The sequence below is a fragment of the Diceros bicornis genome, chromosome 1, assembly GCF_020826845.1.
Source record: "Diceros bicornis minor isolate mBicDic1 chromosome 1, mDicBic1.mat.cur, whole genome shotgun sequence".
Classification (NCBI taxonomy): Eukaryota; Metazoa; Chordata; class Mammalia; order Perissodactyla; family Rhinocerotidae; genus Diceros; species Diceros bicornis.
This window is the reverse complement of record NC_080740.1, coordinates 12,790,165-12,801,323: the sequence shown is the minus strand read 5'-3', so window position 1 is coordinate 12,801,323 and position 11,159 is coordinate 12,790,165. Positions and strand designations below refer to the sequence as shown.

At 35.3% G+C, this 11,159-nt stretch overlaps 1 long non-coding RNA gene across 1 annotated transcript in view; it reads left to right on the top strand.

Moving 5' to 3' along the window:
• The first annotated feature begins 364 nt into the window (after positions 1 to 364).
• Positions 365 to 11,159, top strand: part of LOC131394881 (uncharacterized) — a 135,217-nt gene continuing 124,422 nt past the window's right edge. Inside the window, exon 1 of the long non-coding RNA XR_009216242.1 lies at positions 365 to 428. This is a non-coding gene — a long non-coding RNA (uncharacterized LOC131394881). The remainder of the gene's footprint in view (positions 429 to 11,159) is intronic.

The window sequence follows — 11,159 nt, the reverse complement described above, 5'->3', positions numbered from 1 at the left end:
TTTCAGCACAACCACCTTGGAGGAACAGTGTGAAAACTAGTAATTGCTCCAGTTTACTTAACAGAAGAAATTTGAATATTTATATTGATATGACTTCTTTATATCTTTCATTTTATTCTTGAAACAACTGATTGCTATTATTCCAGTATTAGCCTTCTAATGAAAAGAAAGTGTCAATACATCAAACTGTGCTAGATTAATTGAGTGATAAAATGCTAATTTTCTTCTGCTCAATATTTATCCCCTTTCAGGTGTATGCTTGTGATATAGAAAAACAGCTAATTGAAATGAGTCTTTCTAAAACTGAAAATATTTCTAAATGAGGTCTTTTAACACTAAAATTTCATATCTCGAACAGATTTGCCTCATGATGAGAACCTGCTGTGTATCCCGTACACAAGGCTCTTACGGATGGACTTCAACTCATGGTGAGTAGTGATTTATATAAGTTTAATGCACACAACCTGAGTCCAAACATTAATATTATATTTTTTTGAGAAAAACACAGTACATATCTGGTAGCATATTGATTTTATTTTTTTATTTAGATGTGATTATTTAATGCATTATTTTTTTATCTTCTTTCTCCAACTAAGTTATTGTAAAGTGCCAAATGATTAGTCAAGGGATAGAACAACATTTGATGAAGTGATCTAGTAAGGCTCATGAAGAATATGAGCGTGAAGCCAGTCCTTGAAGAGGAGGGTTTAGATAGGCAAAGATGGCATTGTTTAGACTTTCAGGCAGAGGACAACATTCTATGCCACTTTGCAGAGTTTTATACGAAAATCAGCTGAGTTTTTTTCCTATATTTTTATTTCATTCATCCATTTACATATTCACCCATTCAATAAGCATTCATAGAATGCAACTGTTCCAGACACCACTCTAAGCCTTTGGGATACAGAATAAAATAATGCACAGTTATCTACAGTTGTCTCCAAACAATTCCATTGTGGTCATGACATATGTGGAACAGACTTAATATACACCTGCATTGTGCATTAAATCCTCACAATCTATTGAAGCTCAACCATAAAGCAGGCTGTTGTTGAGCAGATGCTGTAAACAAATGATGTAAAGCTAAGTGAGGAAGCACTGACAACTCTTGTGACTTACTGAGCCATTTAAAATGAGCAATGAGCCAAAGCAGGAGTCCTACAGAGAAGGAATCAATAACGAATACATTATCATGCATATTTCCCTAAGACAAGGGTAATAATCATGTGGCATTCACTTCTGTTACTAAATAATTTTAAGGAGCCTTCCTTCCCCTCCCCATGGACTCTAACATACCTATTTCCGATACAAAATAGAGAGATCCCAACTGCTGTTAACACCATAACTCGGTTAGACTTTAGCTGCCAGTGCATTTTTCAAAATCCATCGGCTCATTTAAACCTTCAGAGAGAAAATGGCAATTGAGCATGAGTTTTATATTAAAGCAATACTGCAATGACTAGAAGCAATGTGGCATTCCACCATTTCATCAACTGTGCTGTAGCCTGAAAACTTACAAAGGATAAATAAGTCAATTCCTTGTCTTCTCTCTCACCTTACTTTCCAATCCTAAATGGAACACTAACCTTATTTTTATTATATTATTGAAAGGATTATTTTCATATCCTTTTAAATTACATCCTTTAGAAAAATGTTAAGTTTTATCTTTATCCTACTACCTACCCATGATTTTTATTACTCACTATTGTCCTGCTCTAGTATTTCCTTAATATAGTACTATTCAGTAGGAAAGTTGTATATATTCAATAAATGGTAGTGTTTTAAAATTCAACGACATTCACCAGGGGAAAAAATTAAAAGAGAAAGAAAACAATAGTGCAGGTTGTTCTGGCTACCTTTTTACTCACAAGGTTTATCCCCTGGGTTGAAATTAAAAACAATATTGCTATAACCTTAGTCAGTTTAAGTTCCCTCATGCCTTTCATAGGTTGAGAATCAAATCTAGGCAAGAGTACATCCTAGTATATGTATTTTAGATTGACAAAATGTTGATAATTGTTGAAGCTGGATGATGTGTACATTGGCCTTCATTGTATTATTCTCTGCATTATGGTATATGTTTTCAATTTTCCGTAATACAAATTAAAACTTAAAATAAAAATGCATGCACACTCAGATGGTCCTCCAAAGAATAAACGATTATTACAAAAAAATCTGGAGAAAATCAAAATATGGTTTTCATCCTACATGGTCTCTAAAATAAGCCGTCCATATCATTAAGTTGTTTCTTGGAAAAAATATAATCTGTTCTATTGTTGAAGGAAATAACAATTGTGATGATTAGATTTATGTGTCACCTTGGCTAGGCTATAGTCTCCAGTTCTTCAATCAAACACTAATCTAGGTGTTGCTGTGGAGGTATTTTGTAGATGTGATTAATATCTATAATCGATTGGCTTAATAAAGGAGATTATGTTAGATAATCTGGGGAGGAGGGTTGATTCAGTCAGTTGAAAGGCCTTAAGAACAGAATTGAGGCTTCCCTAAAAGAGAAAGGAATTCCACCTGCATACTCCTTCAGCTCATGCCACAGACTTCCGGCTGCACTTTTCCATGGCCTGCCATATGGATTTTGAAGTTTCCTAGGCACCTCTTACAATCGCGTAAGCCAATTCTCTAGTTTCTAGGATTGCAAAAGTGAGGAAGCATTATAAAGCTTTAGAGATTTTATGAAGTTCTTACATTTTTGTTTGCAGATTCACACAGCTTGGACTGTATTTTAGATGGAGTTAGGCTGGAAAGTCTGTGTATGGGCCCAAATCAAGTATTTTCAAATCATGCAGAGTACACATTTTGTATACAAAAATAACTCCCATAGTTTAAATGCATGCTGAAGTTTAAGAATAATGATCTAGGAAAGGAGAATTAAAAAAATGTTTATTGACAGAGGTCTGAATTTTCAAAACATTTTGCCTTTAAGATAACTTTTATTAAATCCCCAATAGTGACTAGATGATATATACAGAACTATCAACTTGCATACAGGGTTCAAACAGTTCTTTTTAACATTAAGTCTCTTTTACCTTAAGGTAAGGTACATTACTTCTACCTAATAATACATATTAATAGAATTTGATATTATGAGGATTAAGCAGAGATGCATCTTACTGAGACAGAAGGAGGGATAATTTCTAATGTTACCAACAGAAGATGAAAATATTTATGACTTGACCTCATAGTACCTCCTGATTTAGCTGATGACAAGAAATGAAACAGAGACCTCATTTTACTTTGGCACTTTAATTCCTGAGGATGAAACTCATCACAATGCACTCCTCACCACCCAGCTTCAAAGAGAAAAGAAAAACTTCACACATTTATGTAAATCTTTCTTCAGCATTAGCAGGCATTAAAATAAAATTTAACAGAATAAACTGCCCCCTTATCACATATGGCGATTGGCATCTCTTAGGGCCTATAAACCAACACATTCTCTTCTACTAACTTGGCATCTGGTTATTGTAGGCTCAAGAAATAAATGTCATTCTTTCCTATTAGCCATTGATTTTACTCGATCTAGGCAATTTTCCATCCTTCTCTCTTGGGACTAACTCCTCAACATGCCTCCAAACTCTGGACAAGATGAGGATAAGTCGCATTACCTTTTACACCTCATTAGCTTTAACAAATACGTAGCTGGCTCTTACACAAACACCATCTCACCTGCTGTTCTGTTCCTCACTATATTGCTTTCCTGCTGTTTTTACAGGTGGCATTTAGGCAGTGCTATTCTGAGATATATCATCATTACTACATCGTTGTCACAGACTTGCAAACACAAACCTCGGGACAAAAGTTAACTTAGAAAAAATTGCAATCAGAATATCAGAAGTTCACATAGCACAACATGGAAAATAAGTATGTATTTAAGACTACCAACACCTACCAAAATCATTGGAAAGGTATCACCTTTGCCTTCTTTCTACCCAAATTATTGTTTTGCTCTTAAACAGTTTAATGTGAATTTGGCATATTTGTTAATGCACTGAAGTTCTCTCTCTTTTTTAATAAGCGTAGAGTATGCTATCATCAGTACTAAAAGAGTACACTTTGCTCCACTTTCACATATCATTTTGATGTAGGTGTTTGGATTTCTGCCACTGCTTAGTGTTAACCTCTAATGGTTATCAATAGTTGAAAACAAATTTTAAGGTGTCTCTTTTTAGGGTTAGAGTGAAAATTTAAAACCAGGCATTTAATTTGAAAAAAGATGAAGCGAGATGCAAAGTTAAATGGAGATCAACCCTTTCCAAAACAAACAAGCAACAAAATGAGTAAAATAAACTCCCTTCTCTTTCCTTTGATCAATTAACTAATTCATTCATTAAGTAAATAATTATTCCTATCATGTGCCTGGCCCTGGGAATCCAATAAGGCAGATATGACCCATTCCATATGAAACTAACTCCTTGAAGCAGTGGGTTGAAACTGTGGAAGTGAGATTAGTGAAGTTAGGTCAAGCTTCCATTGTTAAGGGAAGGACAGTAGTAAAAACAAGCTGTGCCATAGGCATATAGATTACGTTGTCGTGGTCTTGCTGGTAAGATAGCCATCATTTCCATAGTTAAGTTCAGAGTTGAGTGTAGGTCTCGCTCTGGCCAGCAGTCTGACATAGAAATAGACAAGGATCTGAATAGAGACTGAGGCTCTGAAGAACTATCCCCCACCTCCCATCCTTTCTCTTTCTTCTCCTAAACACTCTCCTCTGGGACTCTCTGTCGTTAGCACATAGGGAGAATTTTCTGGGAAAATATTGCATGGCCAGCAGCATCTCACCCCTGACAGAGGGTTTCTGGACAGATATCATGCAACCCAGTATAACTTAACCAACTCAGCTGCCCCAGTGTGTGAAACCCGTTAGTATTGTCTGCTGTAATTAGAACTTTAGATTATATCCCTTGCATTCTGCATGATCTCTCAGCTTTCCTTTTGTGCCACATGCTAAATATGACACTACTCACTTGCCCTCATCAGGGAAAATACCCATTTCTCCTTTATTTTAAATGCTTCTCTGACAACGAAATAGGAAACAAAAAAGGAATGAGTGAAAAGTGCCCAAAACTTGTCCTTGTTAAATTGGCCCAAGAAAAAATCAACATGATGGAACTTGAAAACAACTGGAGTCAAATGACCATATTAAAAATTCCAGTTTCTTCATTTCCAATGATTCCATGCAAGTCTAGCTGAAGGTAAATTCTAATTTGAGAAAAACAAACAAACAAAACAAAAAAACACTGCTGTCACAGCTAGTTAATGCATGCCATTCCATTGAATATTATTTTGTGTGTTAGCTAGAAATTAACTTTTTGTCTTTGAGTGTATAAAAACAAAAAACCCAAAATGTTCCTGCTGCCCTTCTGCCACTTGAGATTAGGTGGTCTCCATAGGAGTTGTCAAACTTACCACCCCCCTCACCCCCTCCAGCGCCATTATCTCCAAAAAATCAAGCACATGTCTTCGTCCTTTTCTGGAAGGAAGGAACATGCCATTTTCAGTGTCTGTGAATTGCTTCTTCCAAAGAGCAATCAATTATTGATTGTGTGAGATTTCATAAATAAAGCCAAATGTAAGCAGGAGATTAATCATTCATTTCTAGTTCACCTTGAGAGAACAGTACAATGATAACAGAAGCAAAACATTGACTGTGTTTCCTGTTCATTCCGTGCAAGTTCAGCAGGTGCATGCTCTATTCGGTTCATGAGGATTCTTGCACTGTCAGCTGAGACATTTGGTGTGGAAAATCACTCAGGTAGGGAAAAAAGGACAGCTTGAGAGTCCCTACTATGGATCAGCAGCTTTGTATACTTATATGGGTTACTGTGTCAAACATCAGTTCCTCCTTCTGTTTTTAAAAAATAAGGCTTACCTGACTGCTTCTGATTCTGATCACATTACGTCCTTGCCATGTGACCTTGGGCAAATTTTTTACCCTCCAAAATGGGGATATTACAGGAAATTATTTCATAAGATTGTTGTGAGAACACACAACACATATACTTTATCACTCAGGGCTCAACTAGAGAAGCAGAACCAGTAGGAGATATAAACATACATATATATTAATGCATTTGTTACAATGAATTGGTCTTACATAATTGTAGGAGTTAGTTAAGCAGTCCCTGTAAGACTGTTGTCTCCACATCTGATGCCAGAGCTCACAGACAACAGGGCAGGCAGTCAGAAAAGAAGATGGATGCAAAGTGGGGAAGATCAAGGGCAGGCTGGAACCCACAAGCACAAGTTGGAGCCCCACTGGGGCCCGAGTCTAGTCTTATTGCCCGGACCTTGGTGACAAGGGTGTCTTGCATATGCTGGGGCCCTTTGTCACAGAGATAAACACACACACCTGGTCTAAGAGTGAGAGAAGCTGATGGCTGATCCCGAGAAGGGAGAGCGATTGCACGCCCAGCTGCTGCTTCACAACAATGAGGCGCATCCGCTGACCAGCAACACTGTGTTCCTGTGCTACGGAATGGCCGCTCTTCTCTTTTGCTTTCCAGATCTCCCAAGAACCTCCTTGTGGCCTCCCTGAACCAGAAATATACAAGAATGTGAATTCCAGGAAATGCAGTTCATCCTAGCCAAGTTGACACATTATAACAGCATCTCACACATGTGCACATACACTACATTTACAAGTATGTTCTGGTATTTGGGATTTTTTTGACTAACCCGTAGTGTCTGTTGCATTATTGTTTTTTTAAATTTAGTTATTTTCACCCAGGAATTTAGTAAGATTCAGAACAGATTTTACGAGTAAGAGGTGATGGAGAAGGGGGCTTGTCAAATTAAGCAACAAGGTAGTCAGACTTAGGACAACTATCAGTTGCCGTAAAGTCACTACTTATAATGGATTTGTTATTTAAAAGAAACTTCAAAGTTACCAAAAATCCATTAAAAGTTGAAATTTCTAATATTTGTAAATCAGAGGCAGTTTCTGCCTCTCTACCAATTAAGAGAAAGTGTACCCAAGAAATCCCACTTTTAGCTCTCTTACATAGCAAGTCCAGGAATGTAGTTCCAACTTCTGAGTGCTTATTTTCTCAATCATTTTCCAAGTGGATAGATTTTATTTTGAGACAGAGATTCATTTTACTCATGGATTCTGTACAGAGCCACTTTATTCTTGCTGAGGGGAAGAGTCCTTTGCTGTTAGAGACAGAGTAAACTTATCGTTAACTGCTCAATTAAGTTTATCTTCAGTTGAACAAGTGTAAATTCAGGTACTCTGACATCGTGTTAAACCGTTTAACCTTTCATGACTGTTAGTTTTATTCCTCAATGAACAGTGTTAGCTCTTGTTCTTTAATAGTAATATAGTGACTCTTTAGTTCAATTCTTCTAATTTACTCTTAAAATAATATCTGCTGCATTTTGGCCCATTGTGCTTGGGGATCCTCATGGACTTGAGGAAACTTCACAGTCAAAAGCCCTGAATGCTTAGAACAGAGTTTCAATATAGTCTCTATAACAGCAGCTGAGATACTTTTTAAAAAAAAAATATTCAGATCCTATAGGATGGGCTTAAGATTTACAATACATTCTATTATGGAGACCAGGGTCTGCATTTTTAACAAACCCGAGGTTTTTTACGACTACATTCTGAGAATATTATTTTAGAAAATAGTGTGTTGTCAAGTTAGGGCTGGCCACAGAAAGAGAGAGAGATATGTAGATGTGTATAGATGCAGCAGCAGAAGGGAATTCCCAAAGAGAGTGTGAGGAATGTCCAGGAAATATCTTTCTCTATCACGAATTTTTGCCTAACAACCTTTGACATCTGCTTGCTTAGTGCATTTTGAGTTGCAGAATCAATTGGTAGTAGACCAGGCTTGGTTTCTGGGAGTCTACTAAGAATAATAACTCAGACAGTATTTGTTACTGAACAATATTTGCTCTTAGCAATTTACAGAAAATATATTCTTGCAGAGGCCAGAGCTGTTGAACTATTGCACAAGAAATGAGTAATCGTCGTGTTTAGATAGTCAGGGGTCATTTAGGTCAAAACTGGAAGTTACTCAAGGGCTTCGGTTTTGTTTACTTCTTGAATGTAGCAATTTACAATGTAATCTTTGTGTACTTTTCCAAACTTTTTCTTAAGGCCTATCATTTTCTTAACTGTTAAGTTTAGATATATTTACCATCTCTCATTTTCAATTGTTCATTATACTTACTATAATGGTTTCAGGAGAAATATGGTATGAAAATATAAAGCAAAGCCATTTGAAAATACAAACTCCTGTTTATAGTGATTTAGGAGAAAAGAAAAACAAAATAAAAAAAAAAAACATGCAAGCAAATATCCATCAAATTATACCACTGCTTAAAAAATTCACTAGATATATTGTTTAAAGATCTGATTTTTATGCAGCATATTATGACTCAGAGAATAGAGATAACAGTTTCCACTAAATGAGAACCAATGAACACATATGGGACATTTCATTCTTAAATAGTTTCTGTTATGCCCTTGCTTATAGAGGTTTGTCTATTGGAACTAGTCAGACACTTAAATTGTAAAATAAAGGTTAAGATGTTATATTATGTATGATTTGAAGCAATTTTTTGAAAAAGTTTAATTTAACTGCTTTCTACTGTTTTAATATCTTTTATTATTCCATTTTATACGTATCCAATATTTTTGAATGCTCATTATTCTAGATAATTGCTGTGTCATATGTTTATTACTTTATTTAATCTTCACAGCACCCCAGAAACTTATGTAAAGAGGTACGTTCACCCATAGCCACGGTATAAATAAGAAATAATAAAATAAACTGAAATAAAATTATTAAATACCATATAAGCTTTCAAAGTTTTACTAATATGTATTTTCATCCTGTTTGCTTAAAAATAAGGCTTTGAGTAATCACTTAGTCAAAGTAATGAATATCTTTGCTCTTTTTTTTAATTCTTTTTTTATTCTTCGATCTCTAGTGCACAAAATTAAATTAATCCTACTCCTGGAATCAGTGCTTATTATGAACAGTGGTCTGAGCAAGGCCATGCTCTTACTTCGTTTTTCTGTGCCTGTTTGTCTCTACTCCCATTCTAATTTTTTTTCTGTTTCTTTAGGCAGTTATTCTAGTATACTTATTATGTATCTTTTAGTTTATATATATTCTTGTAAATTGTATCTTATTTCCTATTCATATGCATTTATTCTGGTAAATGATATGTTACTGATCTCCTTTTCCACTTTTTCTCCACTTAGTATTATGTTAAAAAATTCTATCCACCTATATTGCTATGCCTAAAGTGAATCCATTGCTTGTAACTGTTCCTAATACTCCATGTGTTTGTCTATAGTATTTTACCTTTCTGCTATCTCATTGGTGAACACTGAGCTTTTTTTAACTCATCAATACTACAAATAATTCTGCGTTGAATATTGCTGAGTATATTTGCCTTTGGGGCATATACTCTAAAGCCAAATGCTGGGTTGCAGGCTATCTTACAAGATGGTACTAGATGGCTCTCCAGATGACCAGCCTATATTCCCACCTACAATCCATGCTAGTTTCAGTATTCCCACTTCTCCTCAATAAATAATATTTTCAGCTTTTTAATCTTTACCAGTTTAAGAAATCTAAGGTGATTCCTCATTTTTGTTTTGATTTGCAGGTTTATTATTAAAATTATAAGCACTCCTTCATATTCTCATAAGCCTTTTGTGTATCTTCCTCAGTAAATGTCTTGATCATACCTTTCACCTGATTTTCAGTTGTGTTTGCTATTTTATTCATGTTGATTGGCAGGAGTTCATGTATATTCTAGATGTTAATCTTTATTTTATATTTGACAAATATTCTCACCCATTCTCAATTAACTTTCTTATTAAGAGGTTTAGAATTTTCTATTTGTAATCAATGTACAAAAATTTTGCTAGGGGCAGGCCCTGTGGCTTAGCGGTTAAGTGCGTGCCCTCCGTTGCTGGCAGCTTGGGTTCGGATCCCGGGTGCGCACCGAAGCACCGCTTGTCAGGCCATGTTGTAGCGGCGTCCCATACAAAATGGAGGAAGATGGGCATGGATGTTAGCTCAGGGCCAGTCTTCCTCAGCAAAAAGAGGAGGATTGGCATGGACGTTAGCTCAGGGCTGATCTTCCTCACAAAAAAAAATATAAATAAAAACAAAAATTTTGCTATATATTTAGGTTTTTCCTTCTCTAGCCCAACAGGGGGGTCTATGAACAATTTAGTCTAAGATCTTCAAATTTATCTAAATCTGGCAAATTTTTACTCCATAATTGCACTATTTCTTCATTTCTATTGTTATTTTTCTCTTTAAGATTTCCATATTATTTGGATATTTATGCTTCTGTTCTCTATATTTTTAAATTTTTCTTTTGTTTTCTATATCTCTTTACTCTATCCCAACGTCTTCTGTGAAATTTACCCCATATGATCATTAAACTCACAAATTCATTTTTCAACTATATCCATCCCACAATTTATCTTTTCTATTGTTATTCATTTCATTAGCATTTAACATGCTAATATCTTCCTTTTCCTCATTACATATACTTATCATGTTTATTTTAAATTATTTGTTCACTGCTTCTGGAATTCTTCTTCAAGTGATATATATTGTCCGGTTTCTGTTTTTCTTTTGAAGTACTTGTATTCTTCACTTGTCTTGTATTTTGTCCTGTGAGTTGCTATTCTCCTGGAGATAGCAGCTTTTCTCTTTTGGTAATGTGTGTTGGGAAAGGGCTAATGACACACTTTGTTCATTTGTGCAAAAACGTTTAATGTTAATATGTGTTATAAAGGAAAACTAAATTTTAATATATTCTAGGTGTTTTTATTTTGTTTGGCAGTTTTAATTTTCTGAACTGGTAGATGTCTTCATAGTAATATCTGCTAAAGAAGGTCAGAGTATCTGTAACAGGCCTTGTGCTAAGGATTTAATCTACAATATCAACTAGGATTGTATTTAATGGCAACAATCAAATAACTGGCTAGTCCAGACATAAATAAGTAAGATAGTTATTTATTTAATACAAAAAATTCTGCAGGTAGGCTGTTTGGGGCTTGTGCAAGCCACAAAAGTTTCAAAAAGGGACTTTGTTCCTTCTGTCTTCTTATTCCAATTTAGCTTTTAGCTTTCATCCACAGGATGATAAGATAGCCTCTG